This window comes from Lemur catta, chromosome 1, assembly GCF_020740605.2.
Source record: "Lemur catta isolate mLemCat1 chromosome 1, mLemCat1.pri, whole genome shotgun sequence".
NCBI classification, from domain to species: Eukaryota; Metazoa; Chordata; class Mammalia; order Primates; family Lemuridae; genus Lemur; species Lemur catta.
Genome location: NC_059128.1, coordinates 22,729,431 through 22,751,391, shown reverse-complemented (window position 1 = coordinate 22,751,391; position 21,961 = coordinate 22,729,431).

Genomic DNA, 21,961 nt, shown 5'->3' with positions numbered 1-21,961 from the left:
TTATTTAAACTCATATAAATGTGCTAACGCCAATAAAGGTTTTCCCACCTCTGAATAGTAAGACATTTATGGAGGGGATGGAAATTTACACATCCGTCAAACCAAGAAGACCCATTTTTTTCGGAAACCAATTTTTTTTAATTGAAAGTGATTTATGATGCAAACCGAAGACTGAGTTGGTGAGGTGGGGAGGAGAGGGAGAAAATGCTCCCATGTGGTTAATCTCATGCCCTTTAAAGAGCAGAGGAGTGAAAAGTAGAGAGTAGAGGGCAGAGATGGGGTGTCTAAGTGAGGGTTGCATTTGGGGAGTAAGAGGACAGCTGGATCCTTATTCACATTCACTGTCCAAATGTGCTTTGGGAATTAAGCCATAGGGTGCAATGTCAGGGAAAGCCCTGGCTTTAGGAGATCTGGGTCTGCTACTATCTAACTATGTCACCTTGACCAGGTCTTGGGCTTCCTTATCTGCCACTGGGACACCAGTGGCCTTGCTTGGTGGTTAAGAGTATAGGTTCTCTAGGGCCAGACTCTGGATTGAAATCCTTGCTCTACCACTTACAACTGTGTGACTTTGGGCAAGTGACTTTACCTCTCTGGGCTTTGGTTTCCTTCTTGGTATGTGAGGAGACGCTGATGGTACCTTGTTAACACCCTTATTTTGAGGTTTAGAGAAGTGAAGCATATAAAAAGGTCTTAGAACAGGATCTGGCACGTAATGAACACTTGATTATTAGTTCTCATCGGGAGAGCTCAAAAGGAAGTTAAAATACATTTAGTTCATGAAAATTGTGTCATAACAACAATAACAAAAAAGTATTTAGTCCAAAGCCTTTCATCTTACAGATGAGGAAACAGGCCTGGAGAGGCCTTGTTTTAGTAATAAATTGCCACACCTTACATGACTTAAAACAACACACATGAATTCTCCAAGTCTGGATGTCCAAAGTCTGAAATGAGTCTTACCGAGCTAAAATCAAGGTGTCAGCAGGGCTGGTTTCTTCTGAAAGCTCCAGGGGAGAATCTGTTCCTTGCCTCCTTCCCCTTCCAGAGGTTGTCCACATTCCTTGGCTTGTGGCTACACCTCTTCAATGTCGCCTTTGTTGTACCTTGCCTTCCTCTGTCTCTGGTTTGTTCCTCTAGACTCTTGCAAGGACCCTTGTAATTACACCAGGCCCACCTGGATAATCCAGGAAAATCTCCCATCTCAAGATCCTTGACTAATTCTTGTGTGCATGTAAGGTACATATGCATAGGTTCTGGGGATTAGGGTATGAACTTCTTTGTGGGGGGGCCAATATTCAGCCTCCCATAAGTCCTAAGGTAGATAGCTGGCTTAGTGGCATGGAGTGGCTTTGAGCAAGAGATTTCTGGACACAAATGCTTTTTGTGTCCTGGTGCTGCCTTGGCTCTCGTGATGACCTGGTGTCTACCTTGGAGGCATCTGGCCAGGAAGAGGAGGTGTCCTTGAATGCACGAGGCCTCCTGTCTCCAAGGTGTGGCTCTCCTGCTCAGGGAGTTCCTAGCCCAGTGAGGTCTCTGGACTTGCTGAAGCTGCAGTTTGGAGCTTCCTGAGGGCACGTAGCCCCAGTGGCCTGCTAACTGGGCTGAGCGAGGCAGGCTGGGTGCAAAGCCTGGCTGGCATGGAGCTGGGGACCTGCCGCAGTACACCAAGGGGGCGAAGGATGGGTGGTAGGGAGGAGGGGCTCACTCAGCCTGGGTCTGCTGGATCAAAGAGTGGGGGTGGAGAGCAAATAGGAACACAGGGAGGCTTGGGAAGATAACAGAGACTACTGAGTGCTTTAGGGAAGTGGCTTCCAAACCTTAGCAGTGGAGACTTTGTTTTCTAAAGCATACCCATTAGGATGGCTATGATCAAAACCCCAGAAAATAACCAGTGTTGGGGACAATGTAGAGAAATTGAACCCTGTGCACTGTTGGTGGGAGTATAAAATGGGACAGCTACTATAGAGAGTATGAAGTTCCCTCAAAAAATTAAAATAGCATTACCATGTGATCCAGCAGTTCCACTTCTGAGTATATACCCCCAAAAACTAAAAGCAGGGACGTGAATAATATTTGTACACCCATGTTCATAGCAGCATTTTTCACAATAACCAAAAGGTGGAAGTAACCCAACTGTTCATTGATGGATGAATGTATAAACAAAATACACACACACACACACACACACACACAAAATGGAATATGATTCAGCCTTAAAAAGGAAAGAAATTATGACACATGCTACAGTATGGATGAACCTGGAAGACATCTATGCTAAGTGAAGTAGGCCAGTCACAAAAAGGCAAATACTCTATAATTCTCTTCATATGAGGTACTTAGAGTAGTCAAATTCACAGAGACCAGAAGGAATGGTGGTTTCCAGGAAATAGGAAGTTACTGTTAATGGGTACAGAGTTTCAGTTTTGTAAGATGAAAAAAGTGCTGTGAATGGATGGTGGTGATGGTAGCCCAACAATATGAACGTGCCTGAAAATAGTTAAAATGGTAAAATCAAAACACCTCCCATGACCCCAAAACTAAGATAGCTATACCTGGAGCTGCTGAGGTTGAGGAGGGCTGTGGGTACAGTGAGCTCGACCTTCCAGCCCTCTCCACCCCCTGCAGAGGCGCTGAGACAGCTCCCTGCAGCCCTGGAGTTCTTCACAGCCCCAGGAAACTGTTTGAAACCCCTGCCGAGCTAACTGAGTAAGGGAGCCTGGCTGCCTATAACCCACATGGGATGCATCTTGTTTGCACCGCAAATTCTCTCTTTTGTTCTAGAATGGGCTCTGGGTGGCGTTGGTGGTGGGGGAACACTGCCCTGGGAGACAAATGCAGGCAATGCTGTGCCTCCCAGGAGTCCACCTTCAGGCTCCTGAAGTGTCCTGTGGTGGTCGTGTCAAGTCACCTCCGCCTCTAGACAGCGACACCGGGCATTTTCTGGGGAGGACAAGCGGAGACTTTGCTGATGGAAGTGCCACCCTCTGAGGGCTTCCTTGCAGGTTTGTCTCAGAAGCAACTCGGGATTAGGCGGAGGAAAGAGCGCAGAGAGCAGAGGGAGAGGGTGTCCTCGCGTGTCCTGGCTCCCAGCTGGCCCGCCGCTCCTGTCCACACGTTCCCGGGCCCCCTCCTCTCCCGGGCTCTGCCCATCAGACAGACGCCGCCTTCGTGAGACTGTGGCTTTCTCTTCCTCTGACGTTCATGTCTCCTTCCCTGCTCCTCCTACTCTGAAATCTTGTTCACCTCCTTCCCCAGCTGGTCCCTGTGGGCAGATAACTTGACCAGACCGGCTGCTGGCAGCCGCCCAAGGCTCGGCTGCAGTGGGCTCGGAAGGGGGAGCTTGGGTCATTAGCTCAGGACGACTGAGCAGTCTCTGCTTCCCCTGGTTCCTCCTTTTGGCTACTGTAAGAAACGCTGCTATGGTTCACTTTCCTGCCTGCAGTTCTTTGGGTGCCCACCTGGAAGTGGAACGCTGGGTCGCTTGTTCCAGCCTGCTCCTCTGACTGCTGAATCACACGCTGTGTTTAGCACGTTGGGAAGGGATTGGTGATAATGAGAGCCCCTCACCTGCGTCAAAGGGTCAATAAATAGCTGTCACTAGGCAGTGAGTGGCAAGGCTCAGGTGAGTGATACAGACCACAGTATTGTAGGAAATTAGAGATGACAGCCTTTGCCACGTCCTGGAGGGCTTCAAGGGACTGTCAGGGCCTAGAAATGGGCCATGAGGGCTAAATGGATGTATTAATAATCTTTCAGTTGTGAAGAAGAAAAAAGGCCCAAACAAACAAGCAAATAAACAGATATAATAGTCAAGAAGTCCAGACATCATAGACTTAGCTTGAGGCTTGATACAGTTCTCACGTGATGTCATCGGGACTCTCTTTCTCTCCATCTCTCAGTTCTGCTTTGTCTGCAACAGCTTCTCCCCGCCCCCCATGTTGGCAATGAGGTTTCTAGAAGCTCCAGGTTTGCACCCACCTGCTCAGCAGTGAGGTGGCCAGCCGGCTGCTTCTGTGACACCAGAGGTTTCCTGCCAGAGCTACATTTGCAAGAATAAAGATAAAATTTAAAAAATAGATAAGACATGCCTTCATCTCTCATGTGAGGTTGATTGGTGGGGAGGAATATTGGGCATTCATAGATTTAAAACAAAGTAATTGAATATCTATCACATGTTAAATCTTGTGGTAGTTACTGGGACCAAAAGGTGAATAAAACAAAATCATATCATTTGTGATTCTTTTGATTGCAATTAACAGAAAGAAACCCTGGCAAATATAAGCCAAACGGGCACTTGATGGGAAGGATACTGGGGAGGCTGCAGGATCAGCAGGAGTGGAGACTAGCCAGGTCTCCGGAAGAGCAGGATCCCGGCCTGCCTGGGGTCCCCAGCTGCCCCCTTATCAGGAGTCTTTGAAGGATCCCAAAGATCTTCAGTCTCTTAAAGTGCCTTAAGACTTAAAGTCTTGAGAGAGAGAATCTAATTGGCTCAGGCTTGGATCAGGTGTCCTTCCTGGGACTGATAAGCTCTGGCCAGGAGGTTAAGGATTAGAGCAAAGATATGGCCGTTCTTGGGAAATGGACCATTCCCAGGGAAAAGGAAATAAACCACTATTGTGGGCCAGGCAGCTACCCAAGTTGGTATTTACTACAAAAGCCTCTGTTCCAGAAGCCTCTAGACTAATGCCACCATTCTTGCTCTGGGGCAGATAGAGAAGGCTGACCCAATATTCCTCTCGATACCTCATTTTTCACACCTGTGTCACAGGTTGTCACATCTCTTGGCAGGAATTCATTTGCTCCAGACAGCCGGAGATGCTCATCCTATCTCTGAGCAGAACAAGGCAAATGGCCCTATTTCATTGATTTCTAGGCCGTTTACAAAGCTGGCAAACACCACGCAGTGCTTAGATGCCAAAGGGGTCTACGTGGGTGTTGCCCACATTTCCTTAACAGCTCCCCTGCAGGACATCTTGCAGCGGCATCCGCAGCAGGTGCACCAGCCACGGCTGCTTCTCCGTCATTCCTTTTTATTTACAATCAGTTAAATTTGTGGTCATCTCTTTTTTTTCCCTTCTGGACAGTGTTTGTGATTGGTGTTTCTGTTGTAAGTGGGTCAGAGCCTAAATAGGTCATGTTGGTTTCCTAAATGTGGTAATCGTGAAATGAACTGGGCAAGGCAGGGGGGAGGGAGAAGAGCCGGGCTGGTGTCGGGAGGGAGAGGGAAGCGGAGCTTGGAGCGCAGAATCCCACTTGCAGGATGTGGAAACCTCTGGTGGTAGGGGAGGGGGTCCCTCAGTGAACTGAGGGAGAAATGGCTGTGGGCTTTGCACCAAGTGGAGGATGGTGCGTGAGAGCAGCCCTGCGTCTGTCTGACCCGATCTGTGATGGTCATGAGAACTGACAGGGAGCCTGGACATACATGGGAGGGGATAGAGGCAGGAGGAGTGATGTGAGGGTGGTTATGAGCCAAATTATGTCCCCTCCAAATTCATGTTGAAGTCCTAACCCCCAGTACCTCAGAATGTGACTGTTTGTGGACATAGGCTCTTTAAAGAGGTGATTAAGTTAAAGTGAGATCAGTGGGGTGTACCTAATCCAATATGACTGGGGCCCTTATAAGGAGAGGAAATTTGGGCACAGACACACACAACGAGGGAAGACCACGTGAAGACACAGGGAGAAGATAGCTGTCTACAAGGCAAGGAGAGAGGCCTGGAAGAAACCAACCCTGCCAACTCCTTGATCTTGGATGTCTAGCGCCCAGAATTATGTGCCAGAGTTATGAGAAAATAAATTTCTACTGTTTGAGCCACCCGGTCTGTGGTTTTCCGTCATGGCAGCCTTAGCAAACTCATACAAGGGGATAAGACTGTGTTTCCTTGCCCATGGACTTGGCCTTTTGGGGTCTCTAAGTTTTTCAGGTTGCCCATGTTCTTGGGACTCATTGGCCCAGAACTTCTGCAGGGGCAGCTTCTGTCTTTATCCTCAGGCTCCTTTCTCTTTGGCTTAAGGAGCTTCCCAACTTGACAACTGAGGCAGCTGGGAAAGACTGTGGAGGGCTGACCTCAAGTCCAACCCCAGGAAACTTCTTTATCTTCCTTCCCTGCATTCCTAGCAGTCTTCCACACTCAGGAGGGACAGCTGTAGATGGAGAAACTGAAACTGTGATGGAATCTCACTAGTCAGTGAGCTGAAGGCTTCTTTGAGCCCCTTAACTCCATGTGTTGATCTTGGATGATTACTCTGGGATCAGAACTTGCATCTGAGACACTCTGTCCCGCCGGGCAGCATGACTTGAGCACACTGGGGAATGTGCCTCAGAATTATTTCCCTTGTGACACCTGCCTGAAATTCCACCTTTATTCAGTCATTGGGATTAAAGCCTTTTGAGAACTCTGTGCAATTATCTGGGAGGGATATGAAGTGTTCCCCCTCTGTCCTGAACAAGTTTAAAAAAATTTTCATTATCTTATTATTCATTGTTATCATATGGAAATACAATTGATTTTTATATATTTAACATGTGTTGTATAATCTTGCTTTTTAGTTCTTGTAGATTTTTGTAGATTTCATTGGATTTTTTTAAATATAAACAACCATGTTGTCTATGCATAAAGACAGTTTTACTTCTTCCTTTCTAATTTGGTTGTCTTTTATTTCTTTTTCTTGCCTGATTGCACTGGTGAGGACCACCAGTGAAGTGTTGAAAACAAGTAATGAGAGAGGTCATTTCTGCCTTGTTCCTGATCTTTGGGGAAAACTTTCAGTCTTTCACCATTAAGTATGATATTAGCTGTGGGTTCTTCATACGTGCCCTTTATCAGGTTGAGGAAATTCCCTTGTATTTGTGATTTGCTGAGAGTTTTATTATTTTAAAATGGGGAATAGATGTTAGATATTACCACATGACTCTGTGTCTATTGAGATGATCATATGGTTTTCTCTTTTAGTTTGTTTTTGCATCTGTGTTCATGGGGGGCTATTAATTTGTGGTTTTATTTTCTTGCAATGTATTTGTCTGATTTGGTATATGGATAATGCTGGCTTTGTAGATTAAGATGGGAAGTATTCCCTCCTCTTCAGTCTTTTGGAAGAGTTTGTACATAAATAGTAGTTATTTCTTTCCTAAATGTTTGATATAACTCACCACTGAAGCTGTCTGGGCCTGAAGTTTTCTTTGTGGGAAGCTTTTTAACTACAGATTCAATTCCGTTAATACATAAAAGGCCATTCAGATTATCTATTTCTTCTTGAAGGAGCTTTAATAGTTTGTGTCTTCAAAAGAATTTGTCTATTTTATCTAAGTTGCTGAATTTATTAGCATAAAGTCATTCATAATATTCTCTTATTTTAATATTTATAGAATCTTTAATGATATCTTCTGTCTCTCTCATTCCTGATAGTGGTATTCCGTATCTTGTCTCTTTTTTCCTGATCATTGTAGTTATAGAGGTTTGTGAATTTTATAAATTCTTTCAAAGAACCAGTTGCTCGTTTCATTGATTTTCTTTTTTTCTATATCATTCATTTCTGCTCTAATCTTTATTACTTTATATTAATTTACTCTTCTTTTTCTAGTTTGTTAATGCCAAAGCCAAGGTCATTGATTTTAGTTCTGTTTTTCTTTCCTAATATAGGTATTTAGTGCTATGAAATTTTTCCTAACTTCTACATTATTGGCATCCCACAAATTTTGATCTATTTACATTTTCATTTGTTTCCAGATACTTTCTATTTTTCCTTTTGATTCATTGTTGACCCATGGATTATTTAGAAGTGTGCTATTTAGTTTCCAAATATTTGAGTATTTTTAAGAGATCTTGTTAACAAGATCTTAATTCCATGTGGACAGAGAACATACTTTGCATGGATTGAATCCTTATAAATTTATTGAGGAACTTGTTTTATATAATAGAATACGATTTATGTTGGTAAACGTTCTGTGTGTACTTGAAAAGAATGTGTATTCTGCTGTTGTGCAGAGTGTTCTCTAAATGTCAATTAGGTCAAGTTAGTTAATAATGTTGTTTAAGTCTTTTACATTCCTATTGATTTTCTGTCTACTTGTCTTATCAATTATTGAGAGAGGGGTATTGAAATCTCTGACTATAAGTGTGTATTTGTTTATTTTCCTTGTAGTTCTATTAGTTCTTGCTTCATGGATTTTGAATCTTTGGTAATATTATTTAAATAATAATAGTAGTATAATAATATTAATAATTATTAATAATAATGATATTATTTGATCTCTGGTAATATATTTACTTTGAAATTTACTTTAATTTTAATACAGCCACTCAAACCTTCTTTTTACTAGTGTTAGCATGGTATATGATTTTCTATCCTTTATCATTTAACCTATTTTTCTCTTTATATTTAAAGTGCATTTCTTGTAGAAAGGAAATATAGCATATAGTTGCTTTTTTATCCAATCTGACAACCTGTGACTTTTTAATAAATAGTATTTAGACCATTTATATTTAATGTAATTATTGTTCATGGATGCAGCTAAGTTACTTGGAAATAGTATGATCCTTTCAGGTCTTTTAAGATTCACAGTTGACCCTTGAACAACATGGGAGTTAGGGGTACTGACCTCTCCCATGCAGTTGGCAATGTATAACTTTTGACTCCCCAAAACCCTAACTAATACTAGCCTACTGTTGACTGGAAACCTTACTTATAACATAAATGCTTGATTAATACATATTTTATATGTTATATGTGTTATATACTGTATTCTTACAATAAAGTAAACTAGAGAAAAGAAAACATTATTAAGAAAATCATAAGGAAGAGAAAGTATATTTACAATTCATGAAGTGGAAGTGGATCATCATAAAGATCTTCATCTTAATTGTCTTCAGTAGACTGAGGAAGAGGAGGGGTTGGTCTTGCTGTCTTAGGGGAGGCAGAGTCAGAAGAAAATCCATATATAAGTGGACCAGTGCAGTTCAAACACATGTTGTTCAAGGGTCAACTGTATTACACAGGACCAGAGCAGTGTTTAGTCGACAGAAAATTATTCTCCTCTACTGAGAAAAGACTATTCTGAGTATTCTACTCAATGCCCCATGCATTTTGGCTTTTCCAGTCTGGCTAGTGAGAACAGGTGCTATTCCCAGTGCTGAGTAAGTGTTGGGTCCTGTTTCCTCTAGTCCTTTTGGGTGGTTCTTTCCCTAGCCTCTGTTAGTTTTCTCACTTGCATGAAGACATCACAGGTACTCTTTTCAGATCTCTGGTGTTGCCTCTGTTTGAGGCTCTCTCCTCTCTGACTTGCAAGGGATGGCTGCTTTCATCTCCCCAGATTCTTAGCTGTCTCATCGACTCAGGGAATCTACTAGGGATCTACTGGAAACTTTCTCAAGACAGAAAGCTGAGGTTATCTTTGGATTCATCTCATTTGTTTCCTCTCTCTCTCAGGAATCGCTGGATTTTATGGCCACTGTCTTGAAAACCACTTTATCTCTATATTTTTTGTTTTCTTGGTTATTTCAGGTGGGAGGTAAATCGACTCCCTAATATTTTATCCTGGATGGAAGTGGAAGTCTTGAGTAGTACTTTTTTTGTTTGTTTCTTTTTTTAAACATAGTGTTTTAAAAATAGTATTTGAACATTTTTAAGGAGGTTTGTGCTCTCAGTTTTTCACAGCCCCTGACATTTCCTATTTCATTATTTTGGCTCATTTATTTCACTTATGTTACTTGCTGGCCCTCTTTAGTCATTTTAATTTGCAACCCTTTAAAGATATGGGACATAGAATAAGTGAGTTTTGGTGATGGTGGGTGTGGTAGAGTGTAGACAGGAAGTTCCTTGAGAGGTAATAGCACCATGGCATATTAATCTTTGTATCTCTAGTGCCTGGTACATATATATTTTTTATATCAGTATATTATGGGGGTATAAATGTTTAGGTTACATATATTGCCTTTGCCTAGCCCGAGTCAGAGCTACAAGTGTGTCCATGCCCCAGGCAGTGCGCACCACATCCATTAGGTGCAAATTTACCTATCCCCTCTTTCCTCCTCCTACCTGCCAGACAGCCGATGAATGTTATTACCATATGTACACATAAGTGTTGATCAGTTAGTACTAATTTGATGGTGAGTACACGTGGTGCCTGTTTTTCCACTCTTGTGATAGAAAGGAAGAATCAGGAAAGACTGAATCATTGCTTGAGTGTGCCAGTCTACTTATGGACTTTTAAGTAGATATTTCTAAATGCCCTTCACAATGTTTGTAGTAATTTATACTTCTACCAACTATGTGTGAGACCTTACATATTAGAAAATATTGTTGGTTTCTTCTGTAAGTCGCTTCTCCTTCAAGTTAAACCTCTTGACTCTGAGTAGGGTGGTGCTATGGACTGAATATTTGTGTTTCCTAAAATTCATATGTTGAAGCCCTAATCCCCAATTTGATGGTCTTAGGAGGTAGGGACTATCGGAGGTAATTAGGTCATGAGGGTGGAGCCCTCGAGAATGGAATTAGTGCCCTTATAATAAGAGATGTGAGAGAGATGATCTCTTCCTCTGCCAGGGGAGGGTATAGCAAGAAGGCAGCTGTTAACCCAGAAAGAGAGTCCTCACTGGACACTAAATCCACCGGCACTTTGATCTCAAGCTTCTAACCTTCACAACTGTGAGGAATATCTTTTTGTTGTTTAAGCTGCACAGTGTGTGGTATTTTTGTTATCACAGCCCAAGCTGAATGAGACAGGTGGTATAGTAGATGCTGAAGGTCTACTACAATGTTCCTTTGGCCCACCCTGAGGTCACTTTGATGTAGTTCCTGGACATGTCTTCCCATGTCTTTCTGCCTTGCAGGCACTCTCAGGCCTGAGAAGCACACTGCGTACTTGTGCAAGATGGAAATGCTGGCAAAACAACACCTCAGAATGTCCTTCCACCAGTGAGGGATGGGAGTCGGTGGATCAGTGTCCCAGCTCTCTCCCCCACTGGGGGATCAATCCTGCTGTGTGTTCTACATACTCCCTCAGAGCATCCACAGGTGGGGTTGAGCCCCATTTTTCCCCTAGTGGTGACTTGTTCCTTAACACATCTTTAATTGATATTCTTACCTCCCCCGTTTTACTTCTCCAAGCCCTCATGTGCTTCTTGGGATTATCTCCCAACTAAACTACCTGTACCCAAGTTCCTGTCTCCAAGTCTGCTTTGGTGGGGGGGGGGAATCCAAACTGAGAGAGGTGGTATTTGGTAAGGAACCGTCCTGGGACTCAGAGGTCCCTGCCTCTCACACCCAATGCAGACACTTACATATGGTAGGGGAGGTGGCAGGAGAAGGGGCTTGGCTGGGGGGCTTGGCTGCCAGTGGGTCCATATCCATGGTGGCTGTGTTGACAACTTTTCTGTGTTGCTAAAGATGGGCAGATCAGTGCATCTTGGAGGAGGCCTGGCTGGGCTCTCCCTCCTCAGGTGGCCTTGGTGTGTTCAGATACACAGGAGCTGACACTGGGGACTGCAGGCAAGGAGAGCCGTGGTGGGACTGAGACCTGCCACTGGGTTTCATTTTTTGCTTGAAGCAAGGTTTCTCATTTCCAGGTCATCGTTAAGTAGAACTACAGTAGGTCTTTTTGTGTGTGGATCTGTTTGAGAATCAGCAGGTACCCTGTAAGCTCTTTGATAGGGTCTGTCTGTGTCTTATTTTCTCAGTACCTTTTGTAAGTTAACTTTCCTTGAATAGGTAATATATTCATATGGTTCAAAATCTTCCTCTCACTCCTACCCTCATCCACCCAGTTTCAACTCCAGCCCCAGGAACCTCTGTTATTAGTGTCTAACATATGTTTCCTTATGTTTCTGCAAGCAAGTATGAATAAAGATTTTTATACTCTGGCACCCCAGTCTGCTTCATAATAAAAATTATTATACAGCACCTATTTTCTGCTTATTTTTCCTCACAACATATCTTGGCGATATTTTCATATCTGTGAATAGAAAGCATCTTTATTCTTTAATAGCTTCATAGAATTTCATAGTGTGGGTATACCATTACTTATTTAACCAATCCTTATCAATGGTGATTTGGATTATTTCCTATCTTTTGCTATTACTTAAATATTGCTTCTGTGAATAACCTTGTTCATATGTTATTTTGCATATATAGCCATGTTTATAGAATAAATTCCCAGAAATGAAATTGCAGAATCATAGGGCTTATTCATTTATAATGTTAATAGATTTTGCTCAGTTCTCCTTCACCGGGGTTGTATGAGTTTACATCATCACCAGGAATGTATTAGAGCACCTTTTTCTCTGTTGCATCACCAGCAAAGTATATAACCAAATTGTTGGAGTTTTGCCAATCTGATGAGTGAAAAATGGCATCACAGTGTACCTATTTTAAATTGCATTTCTTTTATTACAGTGGTGATTTAGCATCTTTTCCTACATTTAAGAACTATTGTATTTACTTGTTTGTGAACTCCTTAACATTCTTTTTCCATTTTTCAATGGACTTTATTCTTACCCATTCCGGCAGTTCTTTTTCTTATAGATTTTGATAGATTTTCTTACTAATTTTTCTGATGAGTGAAAAATATTTTTTTGATATCTATCATTTACCTTTTGACTCTGCTTATGTTTTTTTTTTGGCAAGAAGTTATTTTTACTTTTAAAGATTTTTTAATAGAGTCATATTTATAATTTTTTTTCAAGCATTGTTAGAAAATCCATCTTCCACTCTAACTTGGTGTCCTTAACATAGTGCCAGGAGTGGTTTAGCTTTCTGGAAGAATGCTATAATTAGTAGGTCACTGCGGCCTCCAAGTGCCTTTGTTCTAAAACCTTGGCTCCCCTTCCCCCAACTTCAAATTAGGCAGTTCGATCAGGTGAGTAAGAGTAATTCATACGCATGTGTGGACTAACTGGTAGCATTAACTTTTCCAGAAGACATTTTTATCTTAAAAAAGGAGTCAAGTCCATTGAAATGACTTTCAAGTTGCTGGAAAGTTGGAAAACATAGGAAAGCCATCAAGGGCACTGTGGTAAGTGGCAAGGATGCTGTTCTACACTCCGGGCTTCTGCTTCCTCATCCCACCGGTCTAGAATCCCAAGGAAAACTTGACTTTAGATGAGAAAAGATTCTTCCATTTTGGGCTCCATTTCTGGTGATAGTAGATGTGATGCTTTATGGGCTGGTATCTGGAATACACCTTCTATCTGGAATATATGGGCTGGTATCTGGAATATACCTTCTATCTGGAATATATAGGCTGGTTGGAAACTAGGGAGACTGGGCAGCATTAGGCAAAATGTTGATAAACTGAGTTTATTTTTTATATTGCTACCTGCCTGTCTCCTTCCTCCTTCCCCTCATCCTAGTCCTGTCACGTAGTCCAGGGGCCCAGTGAAGGTTATTGGACGAGAGGGGGATGACAGTGAGACGTTCTGTGGAGTTCTACTAGAGAAGGAAATTCGATATTCACCTGGGCCTAAAGTCTGTTGCTAATTGGCTGTGTGATTGTATATAAGTCACTTTATCTCCCTGCCCTCAGTTGCTGCACTTATAAAATGAGAGGGATGGACTCATTAAAGACCCTATAATTTTTAGGCTTCCAAGCTAGTCAGTTCAGGTATTTGAGTTCTCTTGGTTGAGGGTGGGTGGGGAGGAAGTTGAAAGTTCTCCAAGATGCTTCATGTTCTTGTTCGTCAACCCCTCCCCCTCCATGACCCCAGAAAGCTAATCAGTCTGCACATCTGCTGCCACTCCCCGTCCCCCACCCCTACCCCTTCTGCCCGGCCCTGGTGGAGCCAAGGAGAGGCATACCTTGTTCATATTGCTTGTTCATTTCCAGACCAACACTATAAAACAAGTATCTCAATAAAGCAAATTTACATGAATTTTTTGGTTTCCCCATGCATATAAAAGTTATGTTTACACTATACTGTAGTTCATTAAGTGTGCAATTGCATTATATCTTAAAAACAATGTACATATCTTAATTAAAAGATACTTCATTGCTAAAAAATGCTGACGATCATCTGAGCCTTCAGCAAGTCATAATCTTTTTGCTGGTGAATGGTCTTCCTTTGATGTTGATGGCTGCTGACAGATCAGGGTGGTGGTTGCTAAAGGTTTGGGTGGCTGTAGTGATTTCTGAAAATAAGACAGTAATGCAGTTTGCCACATTGATTGACTCTTTCACAAAAGATTTCTCTGTAGCATGAGATGCTATTTGATAGCATTTTATCTACAGTAGAACTTTCAAAATTGGAGTCAGTTTTCTCGAAGCCTGTTGTTGCTTTACCAACTGAGTTTATAAAATATTCTAAATCCTTTGTTGTCATTTCAACAATGTTCACAGCATCTTCACCGGGAGTAGATTCCATCTCAAGAAACCACTTCCTTTGCTCATCCATAAGAAGAAACTTCTAATCTGTTCAAGTTTTATCATGAGATTTCAGCAATTCATTCACATCTTTAGACTTCACTTGTAATTCTATTAATAGTTTCCTTGCCATTTCCACCAAATCTGCAGTGACTTCCTTCCTGAACTCTTAAAGCCCTCAAAGGCATCTGTAAGTGTTGGGATCAACTTCTTCCAAACTCCTGTTAATGTTAATATTTTAATCTCCTCCCATGAATCACAGATGTTCTTAAGGGTATTTGATTGGTGAATCCTTTCCAGAAGGTTTTCAATTTACTTTGCCCAGATCCATCAGAGCAATCACTATCTATGACATCTATAGCCTTACAAAATATGTTTCTTAAATAATAATACTGGAAAATCTAAATTACTCCTTGATCCATGGGCTACAGAATGGATGTTGTTAGCAGGCATTAAAAAAACGTTAATATCCTTGTACGTCTCCATCAGAGCTTTTGGGTGACCAGATGCATTGCAATGAACAGTTATATTTTGAAATAAATCTTTTTTTATAAGTAGTAGGTCTCAACAGTGGGCTTACAATATTCAGTAAACCATGGCATAAACAGATATGCTGTATTCCAGGCTGTGTTCTTCCATTTATGGAACACAGGCAGAGTAGCTGTAGCATAATTCTTAAGGGCCCTAGGATTTCCTGAATGAAAATGAGCATTGGCTTCAACTTAAAGTCACCAGTTGCATTAGTCCCTAATAAGAGAGTCAGCCTGTCCTTTGATGCTTTGAAACCAGGCATTGACTTCTCCTCTCTAGCTATGAATCTTTCCAATATAAGGCTGTTTTGTCTACATGGAAAATTTGTTGTTTAGCGTAGCCACCTTCATCAATGACCTTAGCTAGATCTTCTGGATAACTTGCTGCAGCTTCTACATCAACACTTGCTGCTTCACCTTGCACTTTTATGTTATGGAGATGCCTTTTTTTCCCTTAAACCTCGTACGTGAACCAGCCTCTGCGAACCAGCCTGAGCTAGCTTCCAGCTTTTCTTCTGCAGCTTCCTCTCCTATCAGCCTTCACACAACTGGCGAGGGTTAGGGCCTTGCTCTGGATTAGACTTTAGCTTTAAGGAAATGTGGCTGGTTTGATCTTCTATCCAGACCACTAATACTTTCTTCATATCAGCAATAAGGCTGTTTCACTTTCTTGTCATTTGTGTGCTCACTGGAGTAGCACTTTTAATTTTCTTCAAGAACTTTTCCTTTGCAGTCACAATTTGGCTGTTTGGTACAAGAGGCCTAGCTTTTGACATGACTGCCTCACTAATCTTAATCATTTTTAGTTTTTGATTTAAAGTGAGAGACATGCGATTCTTCCTTTCACTTGAACATTTAGAGGCCATTGTAGGGTTATTAACTGGCTAATTTCAATATTCTTCTGTCTCAGAAAATAGGGAGGCCCAAGAGGGGGGACATGACTGATGGATAAAGCAGTTAAAACACATGCAACACTTGTCAATTAAGTCTGTTGTCCTATAGAGGTGTAGTTTTTGGTGCCCCAAAACAATTACAATAGTGACATCAAAGATCTCTGATCACAGATCACCATAATAGATATAACAACAATGAAAAGGTTTGAAATGTGTGAATTACCAAACTGTGAGACCCGAAGTGAGTACCTGCTGTTGGAAAAATGATGCTGATAGATTTGCTTGACACAGCGTTGCCACAAACCTTTAATTTGCTAAAAAACACAGTATCTGCGAAGTGCAGTGAGTGAAGCGCAGTGAGAGGAGGTTTGCCTGTATTCATTCATTGATGTCATCATAAACGAGTGGTTTATGCAGTCCATTGCATTTATTAATTTGTAATTTCACTGGGTTACAATTAGTGACTAAAAGTTTTAATAGGACAATCAATTCCATTAATGTATTTTGTGGTTGAACATTTAAAAAATTTGATTTTTTAGAAAAGAAATAATTCTATGAGATCTTGTCTGCTGGTTTCTGTCACCCTCTGTGTCCCAGAGATAGTGTTGCTTCAAGTGACAAAGCGTTTTTAACAGTAGGTTGTATCATTAAAGTACGTTATAAGTCCATCATTTTGTTGGTACTTCCGCTCTTGTGTGCCTGGGAAACCGTGAAGACAGAGTTTCTGCAGTTCTCTGGGACTGTCTCCCCTCGAGGCTGTGAGGGCCAGTTCTCAGTGCTGGCCGTAAGGCCTTTGATGGTAAGAATTGCATAGAGGTAGAGTACCAAAGTTGGGTTTGGCCTGCTCTCTCTCTAGCCTTGTTGGTGTGGAAAGTTCCTGAGGTCCGGATGAGGACAGAAATGACCTCTGAAAGAGAAAGGATTTCCCCAGCTTCCCTGGCTCAATCAGGTTTCCTGGTTTTGCCGCCTAAATCCACAGGCTGTAAGTCAATCTTCATTGAACTCCCACGTGCAAAGCAAGGCTTAGGTCCCGTGGGAGACCCGCGAGTTTCTGTGGTGCTAGGATTCTTTTCCTAGAAGTCTGGCCCCTGCTGCCCACTCTGGAGCACGGAGACCTTGCTGTGGGGTCTGCCTCCAGACGCTGGGCCTGAGGAAGGAACACCCTGGTGGCCCCTCTCTTGCTTCCCCGGAAAGGAGGGAAAAGGAGATACACCTAATAGAGCAGATTTATGCTTAAGTGTCAACAGATCCCAAAGAATAGTTCCCTTTCTCGAACAGAATTATTGCCACAAGGATGGCATATGGCTGGCGTTTCGTTGTCTGAAACTTACAACTCACATTGGGAACAGGAGAGAACATTATCTCCCGACAAGCCTGGGGAATAGTCTCTGGGACATGCGTGTGCGTCAGGAACCTGGGCAAACAGCGCCTCTGGTTGCCAGGTCTGTAACTGCTCCCTGGATCCTCTTTAAATGTTTGTTGGAGGCAGGTATTGAGGGGGCTACAGGCCTGTGAATTGTTGGGGTGCAGAGGAATGGAGGTTACAGGAGGGCTGAGGTGTGGGGCTTTTTTCTCTGGAGGGCAAGGGGCTAAATTACCCGAAGCTCTGTGTGCTGAGTAGCCTTAACGGAGGGTTCAGAAGTTGATGGATTCCCTGATTCCAGTTGACAGGTAAATCAGAAACCTCAGAGCAACCCCTTACATGAGTCAGGGCTTAGGGAAGGGTGCCCAAATTGTCTCCAAGGTTAGTCTCCTGACCCTGAGAGTACATTCTGCTGGCGTCAGCAGAGTTAAACAATGTTTCACAATATTGCAACAGGACTTTGCCGAGCATTTGCTGGCACGTGTGGTGTACACAAAAAGTATGTACTATTTCCTAAACCTACTTGACCTTGACCATAACATTTTTTTTTTTTTTAGGAGCATCACAAGGAGTTTATATTCTGCAAATTTCTGGAAACATTAGTGTTGTCCACTTGCAGTGAATTAATGATAGAGTCAAGATTTCCTAACCCAGGGGCTTTCAACTTCATTCTTGCTATTCAAAGTATAGTCTGTGGACCAGCAGCCTGGGCATTGCTTGCTTGGGAGCTGGTTAGAGATGCAGAATCTTGGGCCCCACCTTGGATCTGCCAATCAGAATTGCATGTTAGTAAGGTCCCAGGTGGTAGATACGCACACTGAACACTGGCATGCCCTGCATGCTCTGTGCTGCTACCTTTCTGCTTCCGAACCTTCCAGCTCCCTGGACTCAGAGGTCCTGAGGTGAGAGTCTCAGGGCAGTGACAGCAACTGTGCTAAGTCTGAGTTTGGATAGGGAAGGTTTCTGGGCCTTCTGATCCTACTGGGGTGTCCTCTTCTTGGCTCTCAAATGGCAGTAATAATCTACATTAGGGAGAGAGGCCAGTTCTATTAATATAAAAGGATTCAGAGATAGAGAGAAAAAATGGTGAGACCATGGGGAAGATATAAAGCAATATAATAAACCCAGAAGGAAGAGGTCCCGGGGTGGGTAAGCACAGACAAAATTAGAAGGGATTTTAGGCAGATTTATGCCGAGGGCTGTGCTGTGTTGGGGCGTGGTGGTGGAGTGATGCTCCAAGCCCTCCACCCCCATCCCCTATGATGAGAGGCTGGGAGAGGAGCCCAAAAGACATCTTTTTTCAGCTGAGTGTGAGAAGTCCCTGCCAGATCAGATGTTCAACTTTAAAACAAATGGAGGAAAAGCGATCAAATGCAGTCAACTAGAAAAATCCGCTTTTCCTATTTCATAAAAAGCAAGAGCCCGTATGATAATCCCTCCCTTGGCACATGTTAGAGATTTCTTTATCGCTTCTTTGCTTGCAGCCAGTTCTGCCACACCCAGCCGGGGGCCTGGGTTGCAGTGACTTCATTTGCACCAGGTCAGCACGCTGGTTCCAATCCAGTGGGTCTGAACCTGAATTCTAGCAGTTTTGCAGGGAGGAGGGCCTGCCTGCCTGTGTGCAAGGGCAGGGGGGAAGGAGGGTGAGTGGAGGACAGAGGACACATTGCCCCTTCCCTCCCCGGAGCACAGAAGTGTGTACTTCCCCACGCAGACAGCCGGGGGTGGGTGGCTGGGTCTGTCCCCCTCCCAAGCCGTGACTGAGACTCCTTAAGGACCAGGATTGTGACTTTCCTGCTATGCCCCAGAAATAAGCACAGTGCCTGGTATTTGCTCTAGGGATGCTCAATAATTATTTGTTGAATGAACTTTGACAAAACCAAAATCATTGAGGCAGCCATAGGGGTAATGGCGACAGAAAGCCCATGAGACCTGCTGTCAGGAGATCCAGGCTTCAGGACTAAATGTCGCCCCTTTCCGGCTATGTGGCGCTGGACGTGCTCTGTGTCTCTCTGAGCCTTGGTCTATAAAGTGGTGATTGCGGTGTTCACCTCCTGGAGTTATGGGGAGGATTAAAGGAAGGTCCCATGTGCATAGCACATAATTAATAGGAAGGATTTAAATGTGAATGGGGAATCCTTTCCCCCTGTATATTGTTATTCCCATAACACCCCTAATTCACACACTTACCATCAATAAGGGAAACAAAAGTGAAGAATAAACTGTCACTCAGACTTCAAGGGGGCTTAGACTTGGGGGTTCCATAGGAATTGAGCTGCGAGCTCAGAGCTGGGTGTGGATGACCTTGGAGTTGACCTTGACTCCTCTTCCCCTTACATTCCACATCCAATCCTTTGGCCAGTCCTGATTCAACCACTCTCGTGACCTCCTCTGCCACCGCCCTGATCCAAGCTGCCACGACTTTTCATCTGGATTCCTGCAGTAACCCCCTGACTGGCCCCCTGCTTCTTCTCTTGTACCAGGTGAGTCTATTCTCAGCCTAACACCCAGAATGATGCTGCCCAAACATACATCTCTCCACGTCACTCCTCTACCTGGAAACCTTCGCTGGTCTCTCATCTTACTTTGATTATCAGCCAAATTTCCTACAATGGCATCAGACCTCCCCACCCATTGACCTTAACCTCCCTGGCCTGTTGACTTCTCCTTCTTCACTCTGCCCCAGCCACCCTGGCCTTGGTGGGCTTTGCCTGTGCAGGCGTGTTTATGCCACAGGGCCTTTGCACTTGCTGTTCTCTCTGCTTGAGAACCTTCCTCCTCTTTGTTCCCTTACCATCTTCATATCTTTGCTCACTGTCACCTTCATGTGACAAAGTCAAACACTGTTCCCATCCCCCACCTGGCACTTCCTAGCCCCCTTTCCTACTTTATTTCTCTCTATAGTACTTATAACCATATAATATAATTTATATTTTACCTATTTGTCTGTTTCCTCTGCCAGGAGTCACACCCTGTGAGCGTTTTGTTCATTTTTTTGTGTTTGCAGCTCCCAGCACACTGCCCAGCATGATAGTTGAAATATTTGTTGAATAAATAGCATTAATTAATAAGTGACTCAGGCTTTGCCCTTATAGAATCTTGTTATAAGGCTTGGGCCAGAGGTGTGGAAAGCTCCCAGGCTTATCTTGGGGCTGTTGCAGATCCTATCCTGAGGGAGGCAGCTCCTGTAAGCTGTTATATAGTAGGTATTGGCGTTCTGTTTGATCAGTTCGTCTCAAGGGCTCCTGGGTGAGGACTAAGCCATTGGGCGGGATTTATTACATTGCCCTAGCAACTGCTTCCTTTCCATTTTCTGAAAACTTGCTAATTTGCCTTATTTCCTTCTTCTTCTCAATTATGGCAGCTCTCTTCCTCTCAGCCTCTCCATTGTCTTCCTCTACCTCTCCATTCATTATTTACTGAGCATCTCTGTGCCGCAACCACCCCCCTCCCCTGCCCCCAGCCTCCTGGTTGGGGAACGGAAGCAGATGCCTACCTATTTGGTTTTCAGAGTACTGACCCTGCGAGCCCCTGGTTTCCACTCTTCCCAGCCCAAGTGGCACCGGGGTGATGAGCTCTGCCCAGCACTCTAGGGAGTGTCATCTTGATTCTCCAGAAGCTGCCACTTGGGAGCACTTGGTCCTTGTGGCCGCAAGCAAAGAACAGCTCTCACTGATGGCAGGCTCTTGAGATAGCTCCTAGTGACGAATGTGGATCTGCTATCCCATGACTTCAGGCTGGAATCTTGACTTTGCTTACCAGCTAGCTCTGCAACCTAAGCAGATAACTCACCCTCTGAGTTGCTCTGAGCCTCAGTCGGCCACCTCGTCTGAGATGAGAGCACTATAATGGCATTGCTCTGAGGACCAAGGGAGATCACTTAGGTGTAGCACTTAGGATAGAGCCTGGCATGTGGGAAACCTTCACAGAATTGTACCTTCTATCAGCATTGCCATTATTAATATTATGTTGTTGTCAACGATACAACCAATTCTCTGGCTTACCTTTCTAATTAGACAGCCCCCTAAATGTGTGTGTGAGTGTGGGTGGGTGTAGGTAGATGTGGGGGAACTTATAAATTATCATTGTAAATTCATCAAGAAATAAAAAGGAGATTTAGAGCTTCAGGGTGATTAATTCTGTAGCTTTGCCCAGAATCATTTCAGTTCCAGAACAAACACACCTTTATAATAGATTGTAATCTTTAGGTATTTGGAATATAAAACAGCCCCTTGGATTCCTTGTTGTGTTATGAGAAAACAATAACAGTTTAAAATGCAGCCCACAGACAGGCCCCTGGATGGGGTCAGCTCTCTTGTTATTGGCCCGCGATGTCCTTCAACGAAAAGTTAGCGACACAGATATTCTTAACCTGCCCACAGTGTAGCAGGAAGAGAAGGCAGAATCTAAATGCTGGGGCCAACCTTGATGATGGTGGCAGTAAAAGGCTTTCAAGTTAGATGGAAATATTTTCGTCCTTCCCTCACCTGGCAAACTCCCTTCTAGCCTGCGAGGTCCAGATCTGATGGCTGACCCTCCCAGGCAAAGGTCCCCTCTCCTCTGTCCTCCATGCCTCTCTCACAGAGTGATGAACCTTATGTTATAGTCCTGTTTCCATGTCTCTATCCAGCTCTGCGAGGTAGGGAGATCTCTGAGGGCAGGGAGGAGGTTTTGGGCAACTTTGCATTCCCGGGCCCCACACAGGGCCTGGCCCTGTGGCGTGGGATTGGGGGACAACACTGACCTCCTACCGCATTCTCGGGCGCATGGCCTATGTTACACTGCCTAATTCTCACCACGGTCCTGTGAGGGGTTTTCC